The sequence below is a fragment of the Megalobrama amblycephala genome, linkage group LG14, assembly GCF_018812025.1.
Source record: "Megalobrama amblycephala isolate DHTTF-2021 linkage group LG14, ASM1881202v1, whole genome shotgun sequence".
Taxonomy (NCBI): domain Eukaryota; kingdom Metazoa; phylum Chordata; class Actinopteri; order Cypriniformes; family Xenocyprididae; genus Megalobrama; species Megalobrama amblycephala.
This window is the reverse complement of record NC_063057.1, coordinates 48,296,424-48,313,973: the sequence shown is the minus strand read 5'-3', so window position 1 is coordinate 48,313,973 and position 17,550 is coordinate 48,296,424. Positions and strand designations below refer to the sequence as shown.

The window sequence follows — 17,550 nt, the reverse complement described above, 5'->3', positions numbered from 1 at the left end:
GTATACCTGGGCCTTTTAGTGAGCGTGCATTCTTGCATAACTGTGGCAGTAAAAAAGTCACTTCTCAAGAGGGTGATAGATTTCCATTCATCATGAAATCAAAAGAGAAATAGTTAGAGTGTCTATGACATAAAATATTCTATCAGTTTTTTTTTTTATTAATCGCAGCAATTAGCAAACAAAAAAATCCAATCAGTTCCAAATGAACAAAATGTGATTTGTTATCTATTCAAGTAGCTAGTATTTATTATGTAAACAGTTTCTTCTCTAACTGTAGCTCCATCATGATAGTAGTTGACCTGAAGTACAAAATTAACCACAGAAGAAGACGGTTTATGCTAATACCTTCTGTAGCACCCCTTTGTGGCAACTCAAATAGGGGCAATTTTGAATTTGCCCAAGCAATAGAGCGATAACCATTGTGAATATGCCATATTGTATAATAAACCTTATTTTCATCAATTGAATTCAGTTTATAAATTGCGTTCTGTTACATTTTGGTATGCAAAATTGAACTTGTACAGTTTGAAGTGTCAGGATCACATAGTATATTTCGAACTAAGTAACATGATCTGACAAGGAAATTGAGAGTGAATAGAAAATAAAAAGGCCATTTATTAAGTTATTAGATGACATGCAGATTATGAGGTTACACGTTTCTTTGGCACAGTCATGTAATGTTTCAGGCTTCCTTCAATGAGCATGCTAACGTCAGGACCACCTATTTTACGGTCCGCTTTCATCAATTTCCATATAGACCTAATGAAGTGTCTCTCTCTCTCTTTCTCTGTCTGTCTTATTTTCATCATTCAGAGGTGCTACACATTGACTGCCTTCTTTTTTCAAAGCCAGCACATAGTGCTCAAAGCTAAAGAACAGAGAAAGGTTAAAAACGTTGATTACTTAATTCTGTCTTTCATCATGTTCTCATCACTTTTTGGAGCGGAATTTCCCTCAAAAAGAAAGAAAAAAAGGTGTGATGACACATTCCATCACAGGAAGTGGTTTGTAATAGCTCTCCTTCAACTCTAAATTCTAATATTCACACCTAGAACAGTACACATGAACACTGGATTTTTGGTAACGGTGTATTTTTTTGACACGGTACCCTTAAATTGGTCCAGATTATGGGTCATTTGACAAAAAAAGAGATGTTTTGTGACCCTCATTATTTGAAATAATGACTTTAACAGGGGATAGCTGTTACAGACCTTACTACACTGTAAAAAATTATTATTATTTTTTTTCAGAATTGCAATATAAAGTAAAACCCCCCAAAATTTTGGAGAATGTTTTACAAGAAAATACTAATATCACTGTTTCTACTTCAAAATTTCTCATTTAATGCAATGAGATACTTTTCATTTCTTTGTAATTAATTGTGAAATTTACAAGCAATTTCTAAATGAAAATTGATTCTACACCATTTTTTTGTGTATGTGCATCAAAAAACCAATAACTTTTATTTTTACTTCATCTTCTCCTTGCTATCTAAACAAAAAATACATTTCTGTCAATAAATGTGGACAACTCTACATTGGACAAGTAAATGTCACCTCTTTTTTTTGTCACATCTAATATTATGTTAGATTTATCAAGGACATCCTGTTGTCAACATGGTTTTGTATAGTGAGCAGTTATTGAAAATATCAGTATAAAATTTTCTTTCTAATAAGCATCCTATAGTGTCATGATCTTAGGTAATGCTTAAATTTTTTCAGTGTTTAAAAATCATATCATCTTTCCGAAATGGTAAAGGCACCCATTTCATAGAAGTATAAACCAGTATACTGGTTTATGGTACTGGTGGATATCGGATCTCTTAGAACGGTCTGTAAAAGTGCAGCCATGTCGAAATGTGATATTTGAGCTTATCTAAAGACTGCAGAGATAGAGCACATATCGTGAGCATTGTAACCAGTATTTATTTACAACAAATAAATCTACTGTTTGAGATATTCTAGTGTCTCAAAACAAATATGCACAATCAGAGAGAGAGAGAGAGAGAGAGAGAGAGAGAGAGAAAGAGACAGAGACAGAGACAGAGACAGAAAATCTTTGGATGAACAGAATGATGGGAGAAAAGTGTCTCCCTCAACATTCTCCTCCATCCCAAACCCAAATAATCCACTAATCCTATTTCTAATCAGTATTAGAGGACTCTCTCTCTCTCCCTCACACACACACACACACACACACACACACACACACACACACACACCAGTGCTATTCAGCACTTCAGTAAATGCTCTGCTGAGATATACTGTGAATTTCATGTTTTCCTCTCCTTCACTCTCTCCCATGAAGCTTATTTGGTTTTACACACTTTCAGGATCAGTCGAGACTCTAGTTTGTTGATGCATATGTGTATTTGTGTCTGTGCTGATAGTACTTGACAGTAAAGCTGATAGTCACACTTCTACACACGTTCACATGCATACAGTAAACTCATACACAAGTACATGCACTCTGTTCAAAACATACTTTTCATTTTAAACTTTGAATGTAGTATCAGTTCAGTAAATGAACAGGTAAATCTGGTATAAGAGAAGATTATCCCCACTTAGATACACAAACAAAAACACAAATCTGTATTTCACCCAATTCCATTCTGTGTAGGTTTGTGCTTCTAGGTACGCAATCTGGAATTCATACTGTATATTCTTGCAGTGCAAAATGTATCAGAGCGAAATGTTCTCATTTATGTATCATTTGAATATCTCAGATATTTCTCATAATATTCCTTAGGAGGAGCCAAAAACTGTGAAAATACAGTAAGAGTTTAAAGTTATGAAATGAATGTCGCTCATAGTCTTGGAAGAATTTGATGAAAAATGTTCATATACATTTAGAGTTCATATACTCAGATCTGACTTTTTAAGTCAAGTCTCACGTCATGTTACAAACCTGCTTAGGTTTGTAACAAATTTGCATAATGTCAGCCTATGGTCTTCATTGGCTGCCTGCGTACAATGTCTATTTTGACATGCCCTCAAACACTATATTTGTAGCTGAGGCCTGGAAGAGCTTGGTTCATGTTGTCAGCATGTTGAGAAGATGCTGTTTTCAGCACTGCAAATCCACTTTGCATGCACTTCAAAAGGATGAGGAGAAGTGTTTTTTGACCTTGGATACATGTAAACCTGTTGAATGAGACCTTCAAAAGAAAATTAGGAACCTTTAAAATAGTAATAACATTGCTGTCTAGAAAAAACAACTGAAATATCAAATGGATCTCGTTTGTGTTTCTTATTTTCTATAGATGCAATTCTCATTGTTGGCACTTGAGGCATTATAGCAGACATTAGTACAGTCTTCTTGTATGTTTTTGTTTTTCTTTTTGAGTTCACCTGCTTTTATCAGGGAGAAACTGTTATTTAGTAAATCAAGAGTCCATGTGTTGTACAACATTGGTGCTTATAATGCATTGGCAAGGTTTTGTGTTTTTGCGTACTTGTGTAGAGTATCTCAGTAACTGACACTATGATAAATGCACATAATAAATGATTTTTTTTTTACCCCAAACTTGTCAGCCCCACCTGTCACACACAGAATCACACTTCAAAATGATGAAATTCTGACGTTCACAGGAAAACTCAAAGGTGGGTGAAATAGTAGTATGTCGTCACAAAGATTCTGAAATGATATATGTGTGTTAAAGCACATTTTACCAAGTAAAGTACCCTAGTAAAGTACCAGTGAAGCAATATGTGACATTTCTAAGGTATTTTGAAATATGCTTTTACACACACACACACACACACTATCCCTAAACAAACGACAGTGCTGAGTTTGTGGCCTGCTTGCATCATGTGGTATCTATCAACACCATCAATGGTGAGTTCTGCAAAGGGTCAGATGTTACAGAGAAAGTTCATACAGTTCAAAGTCCTTTTCTGTAGACTTCTGGGGGCTTCAGTTAAGACTAACTGTGATCCTAAACCTAGTTAGTAGCTTTGCTTTCTGCTACCTGAAATGGCAATTGCAATTCAATAAGGTACTAAAATGGTACCTCCATAAATGAAATGCTCTACAGCAATTTTGAACGTCACACAAATAGCCCTTCTTATGTAAAACACACAAAGACTCTTACATACAATTGATTTGAGTGGAGTTTGGTGTTAGCATGTTGCTAAGTTTACAACAGGCCACACTAATAAGTATAAAAATACATAGAACACACAATTTGTTTGAACTAATGTTCATATTTTTCATTACTGAATTGCATTTTTCTCACCTTATCCACCATGTTACATTTAAATATCTCAAACATTTTTTCCAACTTACTGTATGGAAACCAATTTCTGTCACAATAAAGAAATCGTGCTTTGGTAAACCATAATCGACAAAATTATGACAAAAAATGAAATACAGTCATAGTAATAATATAAAAAGTAGAAATTTGCCATAATGTTGAATTAATTACAATTGACTTAGTATGTCATAATTTCGACTTTTCATCTCATAAATATGACTTGTACAAAGTCATAATTTACATAAAAAGTCAAAATTATGAAATACTAATCATCATTTAAGATGAAAAGTAATAATTATTACAGTCATATTTATGACAAGTCATTTGACATGAAAAATTGACACAAAGTCATAATTATGACACATGTCATAATTGACTTATGTCATAAATATGTAGTATTCTAATAATTCTGACTTTTCATCTCATTTATTTTTGAATGTCAAAATTAAGCATTTTAAGCATTTTTCTTATATGTCAGAAATGTGCTTTCATAATTCTAATTTTGCCTCATGTGTGAAGGATTCATGTTGCTTTTTAATTTAGCCAAACAAAGTATCTTAGAAGTCAGCATAATGTTGTTGCCTACTGTTTGGAACAATGTCGGCATTGAGAGCTTACACAGTTATGATCCCTTAAAATACTGCCTAAGTAGGCAACTCACTACATCCATTCAAAGGCATTTATTTACACTTATTGTGCTTAAGTTTGTTGCAAACGGCATTAATTTTAAATTGTTCTCTGTACTAAATTATAACGCTTCGCGACTAATGCCGTAAACATATAGTTTAATGTGTGTGGTTTCTGTATGCATGCATGCCTCCCGAAAGGTGTGTTTTTGTTGGATGTACCTTCGCCCTTCTAATTGAAGTTTGCCTTTTGAAATAATTAAGATAAGGAGCGCGGACTAAATAATTGCTATTACGGTGAAGTAATTAAGTTATGTGCGTCCCCTCCCCCGTTTTTTTTCTTCTCCCAAATAAAACACTGCAGCCACCACAGACACACAGAAAAAGCCTTTTTAAAATGCATGCTATTTGTGTTTTTAACCCTGGAAGAAGTTCACATGCACACACTCGTAATGACAGGAAAGAGTTGTTGCTTAGGAAAGGCCCGAGGGCACCAGTGACCAGGTTAGAAAAGCAGAGCATCACTATAACGGTATTTATTGAAACAAATTACAGCCTTGGCCAAGGTCTCTAAAACATGTTTTGCGTGTGTGTGTGTGTGTGTGCACTTAGCTATAGTTTTGGGGCAAAAACTGGCCAAAAAAGTTAATAAAACCTGACAATTCAGGAACATTTGTGGATATCCCCAGTTTGGCAAGTGTTTCATAAATAATGGTTTATGTATGTATGTACATATGTATTTTATTTGGAAAAAAGTCTTAGTTTGGGTTAATTTGTAGTGATTATATTTATCTTGGTTGCTCATTATTTTATGGTGCCCTTGTTACAGTGTAATTATACAAATAAATACTTGGTAATATTAACTAACAACATGTACTCACTATAAAATTAGGGTTAGTTGTTTGAAATTATGCATAATTTACTGTTATGGGACTCTGCAAAATAGTGTTACCTTTATCTTTATTAAAGCAATAGAAATGCCATACATTTTCATTTTAAAATTAGTATATTACACCATATAGGGCCAGATGAGCCATGACTTGTTTCTTTAATACAGGTTTTGAATTTTAAGTCACACAGCCCCTGGTAAACTGTGTGTGTTTGTGTGTGTGTTTGTGTGTGTGCCCACATTACAGCAGGAAGCAGCTGTACTGCTGGCCCGTATTCCTGCGTATAGCAAAAATTCTCCCTTACTTGTGAGGCTGAACTTTGGTTGTCTGCAATACATGCTCCTGTCTTTTAAAACATGCTGATCAGCTCTGCAGAGAAACACCACCAATTATTGAATAATTTACTAATCTACAAAAACAAAGGTTCTTTATTGGCATTGATGGTTCTGTGATGTACCTTTTAACATCCATGGAACCTTTCCATTCTACAAAAGGTTCTTTAGAGTGGAAAAAGGTTCTTTAGATTATTAAAATATTCTTCACACAGAGAAAAAAATTGTTCTTTTAAAAACCATTGAATGAAATATTCTTTTGGAAACCTAAAATGGTTGTTCTGTGGCATCACTGTGAAAACACCTTATTGGAACCTTTATTTAAAAGTGTACTGACATCTTTGAAACCTGAATCATAATCATATTCTGTCTTACTGCGTATGGCGAAGGCATGTAGACACTTTTTAGTTGGGCTTAATAATGTTATACAATGTATTTAAGTCTTTTTGTGGTTGATATACATGTCATTTCACTTGAAAATGTGTTTTAGGAAAATTGCACAACAGAACAGGTGTCACTAACAGTTTCTGAGAAGGCAGTTTGTGTGTGTCTCTGTGTGTAGGGGGATGTGGTGAGGTGTTTGAGTTGTAGGTGAAGTTAATAAAGGACTGTGTAAAGGTTTCTTCCTCTCGTGGTTTAACCATCCACAAGCACCAAATGTGTAAAGGTGTGTATGTGTGTGGAAACAACACCTGACCTATTCAAACAGTTGTTTTATTTTGTTTTCTGATATTGGTGGAATTTTATGCATACCAACACAATACATTCTACTAAATTGCCATGTATATGTATATGTATATGTATATGTATGTATGTATCTATCTGTGTGTGTGTGTGTGTGTGTGTGTCAGTAAGTTTATTAAAGAAATTCATATTTTTATTCAGCATAGATGCATTAAATTGATCAAAAGTGAAAGGAAAGATGTTTAGATTATATTACAAAAGATTTGTATTTCAAATAAATGCTGTTCTGTTGAATACTTCTGTTGATTCTTCAAAGAATCCTGAAAAAATGATCTTCTTCACAAAATATTAAGGAGTACAACTGTTTTAAACATTGATAATAACAAGAAATGTTTCATGAGCACTAAATCATTTCAGAAAGATAATGTGACATGTAAAATTTTATTAATAGCTGCTGTAATACACATTTTAAATTGTAATATTATTTCATTTCATGTAGAAATGCCATTTCACTTAAATTTGTTAAGGGCTTCTTTGAGAATAATTTCTATGAACCATTTTTTGATAACCATCTATGGTCTTAGTATATCAGTAAACATAAGCAGCTGTGTGCTAAAACCACTTGCAATAACCAGGAAGTTACATTAAACAAAACTGGTGCTAGTTTTATCTTAGAATGTACTGAATAACAGACTGGCCCTCTTTGGACACCTAAACTGTACAGGACTGGCTTTAGCACTGCTACAATGACTGGCCTACTTCAATTCTCAATATAACTTTCAAACTAAGAAAAAAACTTGCTTCCAGTAATTTGAAGTGTTGGCTTAACTCTTAGGCTAACATTAAATGTTTAACATAGCAAACACAGTTAGTTTGTTACATATTATTAAGATAACAATGTATAATTGTTATACAGATCAAATTTTGTTGCTTTTTTATCTTTTGTTGTGAGCATGTACCATGATGCCAGATGATAGCAGAAGCTATTTTGTATTAATTATAATATTTAGAAATTCTGAATAGTTTTGGTAAAGTTTAGTTGAATGCATTATATATACTGTTGATGAAGAAAAATACACAACTTTCCAGAAAATACTACTTAATTAGCCATATGAGCTGACAGGCCTATGCAACAAAACAACTGAATGCATTGAACTCATATTATAATCATGATTATGATTTGCTTCCAAACATGTAGGAAAGAACTTTCCTGGAAGACTTAAAGGCAGTAATAGTAGCATTTATATTCCAAATATCAAGAGGCAGAGAGCTTCAATTTCTTTTCTCAAGCCCGCCTGCTAGATTTTGACCTGGGGAGAGACAGAAAGTGAGACACAATGAGAAATATGAACCATATTCTACATTACATACATAGGCTAATCAATACATTATAAAAATATCTCTCTAATTGAAGAGGTCAAGATTACCCATGACCCTCAAGATTGCTAGCGCAGACTTCCTTAACATCAGGGAAACGGATATGCCTGTGATAAGTAAGTATCCCTTCCTTTTGGTTCACATTTACAATGAAGGGTTGTCAGTTACTCATATTCAATACCTAGATTTCACTTTGTCTTCTAGTAGAACCACACCTATGTCCCTTAAAATGATGTGATCTTTCACTATACAGTACATACATGCAGTGTAAGTCAGAAGATATTATCTTTTTTTATTATGAATGCCAATTCTGCACAGACATGTTAACATGTTATTAACATGTTATTGACATGTTAATATATTGCTAGCATTGACTATTAACATGTTAATAGCACATTTCCAATTCCGTTTTAAATATTGTTTCTAAACAGAAACATAGGATTCCCACAGCATTTTCAAGCCTCTTTCGAGACACAATCCACAAATGGAACGACAATGTCAAAGACATTTTTGAAAGAGTGCTGAATGATCATACGGCCAGAGGCTATGCTGAAGATTGAAGCATATGGCTTATGTTGACAATAGCTGTGTGGTTTATGTTTTGGCATTAAAGGATTTTGTGGAATTACAGAGTGCTATAGAGGTTTTGTAGACATCATAATTGGTTCATCTAAGTCTTGCAACCAGCTGCATTAAATTGGAGCTCAATATGGGTTAAAAGACACAGAAGCCAGTCAGCATGTATGAAGATGTTACGGTAATCAGTCAGCTCATGTCAAGATAAAGTACAGCCAGTTATTATTGTTTTCCAAGGCAATTGTCACTATTACTGTTGCTTATACTAATTTGAACAAATCCTATAGGTACAAAGTTACAAACCTCTGTATGTAACTTGTCATACACTATGGTATGGTAATGAATGATACCTTTTATAATGCAGCTTGAGAACCCGAGTGCTATTAGTTCTCTATAAGCAATCAGAATTTCACTTGGTCAAATCAGTGATAAAAAAGGTACTTAAAGGAGGGATCACCATTTTCGGTATTCACTTCGGTCACTAATGGTTACAGACATTATTCACGTTCTTTGGTCAAACAGAGCATTTGGGCCCCTCCTGTTGTGGGAATACGAGAACTGATATAAACTTTAGAAAGAAGCGACTACCAAATTAATGAATGTCAATGCAAGGAATCAACTGGAACACCAATGCCCCATCAATCTCACATAACAGTGTTTCTCAACTCCAGTCCTCGGGACCCACTGCTCTGCACATTTTGTATGTCTCTCTTATATGACACACTCAATTCAGTTCATGCAGACTCTCCTAATGAGCTGATGATCTAAATCAGGTGTGTTAAATAAGGGATACATACAAAATGTGCAGAGCAGTGGGTCCCGAGGACTGGAGTTGAGAAACACTGTCACATAACATTACAAATCTTGTATAATTTTTTGTCCCAAACCAATTCAGATTTTTTTTCACAGTCCACAGTGCTGATTGTCTACGCAGTAGTGTTGTCAAAAGTACTGGTACTTCGGTACCAAGTCAAAGCTTTGTTTACGAAAGAAATAATAGGTTAGCAATTAAATGTGACATTGCAGCCATGGAAACATTTTGGTTCATGCCGAATGAGAGGTACGTGATTCCATAAATTTAAGCTTTGTATTCTGTTTTGCGACTCGTGATCTGGTCACCCGATTAGCAGAGAATTTAACAATATTCCATTAGTTATTCCACTGAACATGGAATCTCTGTTTCTTTTCCCAAATCTTCACTCACGCAGGGGATTATAAACGTTTCTTTCATTCGCATTTAGGCCTATTATAGGCTATTCGCATTCTTTACTGTGGTAAAGTACAAAAAACACAGTTGGACAGAAACCTTTTTGCTTGCACATCAATTTCTAGTTTGCGCTTGTTATTATTATAGCACGTTTCACACACACTGGTGATTTTTATTTCGCATTCTCTGGCAGCGCTAAATCAAACATAGCCTTCAGACCTTTTACAGACCTTCTCGCTCTTCAGACCTTTTACAAGTGTCAGTTGCTTGTAACATCAGGAGAAAACATGAAGATATTATTAAAGAGAAATGGTCTCTTTCTTGCTCGTGTCCCACATCCCTCTCAAATCGCAAAGCAGTAGGCTATATGACGCATCCTTGTGTGGAAATATAAAACTAATGTTCTTTTTAAATAATATTTAACTTTCATATTATTTAGGTTGCCATTATTTACCGATATTTATTTCATAGTTTTACAAATCATATTTAATGTTTTTAAAATAAGCTATCTAAAATAGTAAAATAGTTCCAACAGATTTTGCTGTGGTACCGAAATTGGTACCGAGAAACGTAAAATTTTCATGGTATTGGTACCGACTACTGGAATTTTGGTACCATGACAACACTACTACGCAGTGCTAAAACAAATACTAGTCCCTAATCTTAACCCTCTGGAGACTGAGGAACATGTATGTACATGTTTGTATTTTTGAAGGAATAATGTTTATGCATGGTTATTGAAATAACAAAAAACTTAAGTCACTGAAATAAGGCCAAAAAAAGTATATTAAATCTGTGTTCACAAGACTTTTGGGTATTGGAGGTTGTAGACTAGAGTTTTTGCTTCAGAATTATGTAAAAATTATGCTGCCTACTCCTTCATATAAAACAATATATTGATTTAGTTTTTGTAAGACACTTTTTGTCAAGAAACACAGTATGCGTGGAGGCGTGAATCTGCATGAATAATGGACCATTTACACCTGAGAAGACAAAAGAATCACATAATAATGACCTGAAATGACTTGCATATTAATGAAGCCTTTCAGTCAGGTAGGCTGTGAAAAAACCCTCTGTAATAATGTCTCAGCTCATCATAAACAGCAATACTGTGAAATATTATTACAATTTAAAATAATGGTATTCTACTATATTCTTTGAAATATAATGTATTTCTGTGATGCAAAGTGTCTGAACAATTACGTTACCTCTATGGCATTTCATATAGGCTTTTAGCTTAAAAGCATGCACATTTGGAGAAATATTGATGGATTCTTATATATTTATGTCAATTTTCTATACTGAGAATTAATATTTATTGTCATCACTATGAGTGCTGGATACTGTGTTTTCAATTCATACTTGCAGCCAGAGGGCGCTCTCTGTACACCTTTAGTCCACAAATTATTCTAAAGAAGAAGAGGACATTTCAGGAATGGTGTTTTCAATTCATACTTGCAGCCGGAGGGCGCTCTCTGTACGCCTTTAGGCCACAAATTCATATAAAGAAGAAAAGGAACTAGGAACTAACAAAACCATTGCTTTAACATCCAAATAAACACTTTTCAAGACAATAAATACACGACTGAGACGATGAATGCATGTATTGCCTCTGAATTTGTGTCTGAATAGCGCTGGCTCCGTGGGCGTGGCTGCATTAGCGGGTAATGAGCTGAATCACAGACTTCTGACATGGCTCTCTTTTCATACAGATTACATAAACACAGAATGTTTGTTTTTGATTTGACTTGCACGATTTAAAACCTGACATTTCAACGTTTCTTTAGACGTAAGTGTCATTTTTTTCTCATTAGTATTCAAAGGTTACAGTTCATTTTCTGAGAACTATCAGATTGGACTTCGTTCAGAGGGAGAGGAGAGATCACGCATCATGTTAGTTTTCTTTATTTTACAAAAAGCACAACATTGTGTTTTTACTCTGAGTGTACACAAATAAAAGAAGACATTCTATAGTTTCAATTGATATATTACTTATGTCTCTATGACAAGAAATGACAGAGTATTTTAAGTCTGTTTTGCTGCAATGTGAAAAAAATCCTGCAAAACGCGCCGGCACGTTTTCAGACCTCAGGGAGTTAAACTACATCGTAACCTTAAACTCAGTATATCATCGTAAACTCATCCTGATAGATAACTGTTTGTCGTAATCTGATCCATCCATGATATTTCTTTACTCTGAACAGTATTTCATATAACTTCATGGAAAAGTCTGAGCTTTTCTTGACAGTTCACTGTGTGACTGATAGGGATGGGTATCATTAAGGTTTTAACGATACTGCTTATCGATCCGGTACTTTAACGGTATTCTTATCGGTACTTAAATGTAAAAAAGTAAATCTAATGTAAAATAACACTGCATGGTTTTCACAGTAAAAATTAATAGATTAATGCTTATTAATGCTAACTATTCATATGAAGAGCTTTGAGTGATTTTCTCTTTGCATTTTTTTTGTTTGATTAACATTGATGGCACAATCGACAGAAGGTGACTGCTGTCACTTTAAGACAATAGATATTAACACACATCGGATTTTCTCCCATCTGTTCATGTACACTTATGATATAAACTGCGTTTAAATAGCTAAAAACTCTCCAAGCCAGTCATTTTAACATATTTTGTGTGTATTTGATCGTTTGGGCGTGCACCCGAAGCCCAAAGTGTAATTTGTTTGTCTATTTATGATCTGTTTTGGCTCGCGCACACAATTCAGCCTGAGGAACAGCGTATCTTGCACGAATTATTGCGCTTTAATGTGATAATAATTGTCAAGCATTTACCGCAATTTAGAGACAGTAAAGATTGCATAGTCACAATTAAACAGGGCTTTCATGGTGTGAGCGGCTATGCGTGCTGTAGCTCCTCTGCATGAGCACGATCTCTCTTCTGGATTGCGAAAAGCAAAAATGCATCATAGACAAATGTCATAATATTAGTGCATACAGAAACAGATAGAATAGAGATAGAATTTGCAAGATAATGTCTATATAGCAATAATAAATGTAAGTGTATTTTCTTCATAATTTCTCCAGTACCGATAGCAGAACCGTTATCATCAGAGCTTATCGATACACCAGTCTTTCATAATTTAGCTCTGGGGCCAATTTAATACCGGGTTTCGGTACCCATCCCTAGTGACTGAGTTGACCAATGAAATTGGCTGCAGGAGCAGGATTTGAGCTTCAGAACACCTTATCAACTGCATAACAACATCCTAGCAATCACCCAGAACCACATAGCAAGATGCTAAAAAACATTCTGAATACTTTAGCTGTGGCATAACATCGACCCGGCAGTCGTCCTGAACCTTGGAACTGCATAACATTTTGCTAAAAAAAATATTCAGTACAAAACACCATAGGAACTGCATAGCAACACAGTAAAAACTAATATTTTAGTGACATAGCAACACCCTGGCGACCATTTACAACACCTTATCATAGCAGCAAGCTTTGCACTGTAAAAATAAAAGTAAGTCAGAAAGAAAAATAATATCATTAAGATAGGTGAACAATTGACGAAACAAAAAGACAAAAATATCCAGCTTTGTTGGTGTCGATAGCCTTGTGGGCAGCGTGACATATATCGCCATTCCGCTACGGGCGACCCGAGTTCGAGTCCCGGCACTCAGATCTTTCCTGATTCCGCCCCAATCTCTCTCTCACTTTGCTTCCTGTCTGCTTACTGTCCTATCATAATAAAGACAAAAAATGCCAGAAATAAATCTTAAAAAAAAAAAAAAAAAAAAAAAAAAAAACATATCCAGGCTTAATAGTCATATGAAAAGCTATTATGGGAAATGGTGGATGTTGTCACCTGTATTCAAATAAAGTCTGGGTTTCTGTTGAGGATGTGCATGACCATGTCAACAGTGCAGTCACACAGTAAATACAGTGAAGATGTCCTTGGATTCAAGCCAAAGGCAAATTGCTATATCAAACCGAAAGTGAAAGAGTGAATGGGAACAGATTATGTCCACAAAGAAATTTCTCTTTTCTGTTCTTTCTCAGAATCCCTCTCTTTCCTCTGTAAGGTGTGTATTATTCTGATGAGTCTGCGCTTGTCTTAATTAGCTGCAGTGAAGGCTCATGAGAGGAAGGAGGCTGCAAATGCAATAACGTGGTTTGCTGAGCCGTAACTCAACACTGCCTTAAACCGCAGCGGAGATGTGGCTGGCTGCCGGCAGAGAAAAGAAGCATGGGAGCACAGTACCTTATCCAAAACTTCTTCCTCACTATTACCTCTCACCCACACATAATTGAGGGTTGCGGAGGATAGTCTACTTTATTTTACTCTACACGTCTGGGATGTATTCTCCTCCACAGATAGATGAAATGAGGCGGAGAGTGATGATTTTGTAGAAGACGAGGTGTTATTTTATATTAGGCAGTCCTAAGTGCTTGGGTAACTTTAATACACTGTCTATGCCCATGTCTTTACCTTTTCTCTAAGTGCTCATTGGTATTCTTTCACTTCAGTCTTTTTATTTCTCCTTTATACAGTTTTGCTACACATTTCCGTCGGTCATGGGGGACGCCACTTGGAGTTGCACAAAAAACGTCCGTCACGGATTGTCTTCCTCCCAAATTTGAATTAGCGCCCTGATTACACTGAGAGGGGTGAGCGAGACACAGATGGATTATGGACGGGATCTGTAACTGATGCTGCTGCCAGCTTCAAATGGAAAAGACAAACAGTTAGCTGGCATTTCTCATTCTTTCACACACACACTTTTGTAATTATCATGTTTGTGTGGTTGGCCTGACTAAATGTATTCTCTGTTTCAAAAGAATCATCTTACAGATCAAAACTTTTTACATTTTTTGAAGAAATTTTTGTGGTTTTAGTTCTGAGCGGTCACCAGGGGCATTACTAGGTAGTTGTTAAAGTGTTCTCACTGGTTGCTAGATTGTTGCAAGAGAACCCATGGCCAATTACCTATTATTTTCTGTCAATCCTCTGCTTTGGGATTTTAATCAACATAGGTGCACTTGGAAAAAAGTGCCTCTATGTACATTTTTGTGAAAACCCTCCAAAAATATGCCTATACATAAACATTCACTGCATTTTCCAGCTGAAATGGCAGTAAAATATCAATAAGGTTTGCTCCTTTTCACACAAATTATGGTTAAGGGGCAGATTATTGATTAATTAAGACTTATCTCTTATCATTTATATGGTTACTTTCACAATGCTATGATGTTAAAAACTTTGACCGTAGTGCATGATTTGTAAACTAATAAATAAACATTTTGAAATAAACACTAACAAGCATTTTGATGTTTGCCTGGTAGTTTGCCTGGTGCAGCATTGCTCTTGTTATCCCGAGTGCTCGGGTAGGAGTCCCGTGAAACATGAGTCTTGATGAAAGAGCTCAAAGACTAGAAGCAAGCTAAAATGGCATGGTTTCTTTAGCAAATGCATTTTTATTATATTTTTGCATTTGTTAACATTATAGGTTAGGTTTAGGGGGTTGTATGTTATAGAGCATTAACATTTTAGCATTTTTATGCTGGGGCATCGTAGTGTGCATCCAGGTTGACTGTTTGCCTATGTAAAGGCCTGAGGGAGTAGTATGTTATCTTAACTTTGATGCTGCCAACTGTTCTTATGACCGATTCTGCTGCATCAAAGTCAGACGTCTTACCAGCTTGTTTGTTTACTGTCTGACTCTCATAAATTTTAAGAGGAAGTAAACTTCGAGTGCCTGTGCCAAGTGAAACAAGACTAATGGGAAGACTACAATTTTGTTGGTTCCTATGTTAAAGGAACATGACAAAACCATATAAATTATTTGAACAACAAAAGGGTACTTTTATGAAAGATGAAATGGACTTTATATGAGCTAAGATGTTTCACCAGTCATCCAACAACCAACTAGTTTATTAGTGTGGTTGAGTACTCGGTTTAATCTATATTAATTTGACTTTAGCATTCAGTTTAGCTTTAAAGATACCCTAATATGCTTTTTTACATTTTCAGCTTTTAGTGTGTAATGTTGCTGTTTGAGCATGAAAAAGGTCTGCAGAGTTACAAAGCACAAAGTCCACTCCAAGCGGAATTATTCTTTATATCAGTAAGCACTGTTTCTGAACTCCTTGAAATGCCTCAATTGTAGTTTTGAGTTTTCCAGAAATGTATGCATCACCCAAAGGGTGAGGCCTGGTTGAGTTGTGTTAGTAGTGTGTTGAAACTTGTGGTTATGATAAGGGACATGATTTTTCTGAAACACGCTTGATCAATCACAACACAGTGCCAGTCGACCAATCAGAACACATTGCGCTTTTCGGAAGGAGGGTCTTCATAGAGACCAGAACTAAACAAAGTGTTACTGACAGACTGGAAAGAGAGGTGCTTTAATTATGTAAAATATGTGCTACTGTTTCATGCTACAGGAATGCTCAGCAGGCTGGCTAAGAAATGCGTTTGATTGAGATGACTCTAAACCAATATAATTTTATGTGACTAGCTGTTCAGAAGGCCCACCAATTAGTACATTCTATTAGCTATTCCCACAATATACATGGTCATTAAGTAAATTGTGAATATTTGTGCAATATCTGATTGATACCGTGATAGGTAGCCTTAAAAGATGCTGCAGTTACCACGGTTACAGCTTTTTAGTGAAACCTAAGCAGAATTTTAATGGCTTTCTGCCATCCCATAATTTCAGCGATAAGGGCTGGAAAGGACCAGAGGCCAGTATGTCGTATAAATCTGTCTCATAGCAACAGACTGTATGTCTCAGAGAAAGAGAGAGCAAGAGATAGCAAAAAAGCGTGTGTAGATTCATCAGCTGCACTTAAATTAGTCGCATTTAAATCGCCTCCCAGGGTTCCCCAGTGGATTGTTGCCCTTTGAATAACAATAAGATAAACCTCGACGTCTCCTCCCAAATGGACGGCGTCCTTTTGAGATGTCCCAGCTTTGTCAATCAGTTCATATCGTCCTTTTTACTGTCATTACCCTTCCGATACTAATAATGTTAGAAACAAACAGGGGCCAGATAAGGGGCCTTTTAAAACAGGATGCATTATTTAGCACCAAACGCTAATGGTCCTGATCGGCGTGGGACAATTGAATAACATCAGCCGATAAGAAGCGTTCCCTCTCTAGATCGGCCTCTGAAACCATAGATAGCATGCTCGAACGAAAGGTTTATCGAGGTGTGGGTGTGTAAGAGAGACTGTCCCATAAAACAACGTTAGCATCAGAAATTTAGATCACTGCTAACGTAAAATGGGGTAAGACTGTGCTAGAGGAAGAAGAAAAATCAATGGGGAGGTGGTCAGTATTAATCTAACATCAATATAAGCAGTATCTTTTACTTTTCATGGTAATTGCCCCAGTGATCTCCTAAAGTGGCTCTCAAGTGCTTTAAGGGCCAACTGATAGCATCTTATCGGCCCGCAGAAGACCTCAAGAGGGACAGGGGTCCTGGGCCTGTGTGCGTAAGTGTGTGTATGTATGTGTGTGTGTGTATACCAGTGGCGACTGGTGCTGTTCAATATTGGGAAAGCTAGATGTTACTTATCAGTGGTTAAATGTGTACTCAGGGGTGTGTGTGTGTGTGTGTGTATTATA

At 35.8% G+C, this 17,550-nt stretch overlaps 1 long non-coding RNA gene across 1 annotated transcript in view; it reads left to right on the top strand.

The window, feature by feature from the left end:
• Positions 1-14,993, top strand: part of LOC125244580 — a 36,594-nt gene extending 21,601 nt beyond the window's left edge. Inside the window, exon 3 of the long non-coding RNA XR_007179334.1 lies at positions 14,469-14,993. This is a non-coding gene — a long non-coding RNA (uncharacterized LOC125244580). The remainder of the gene's footprint in view (positions 1-14,468) is intronic.
• Positions 14,994-17,550: the final 2,557 nt, after the last annotated feature.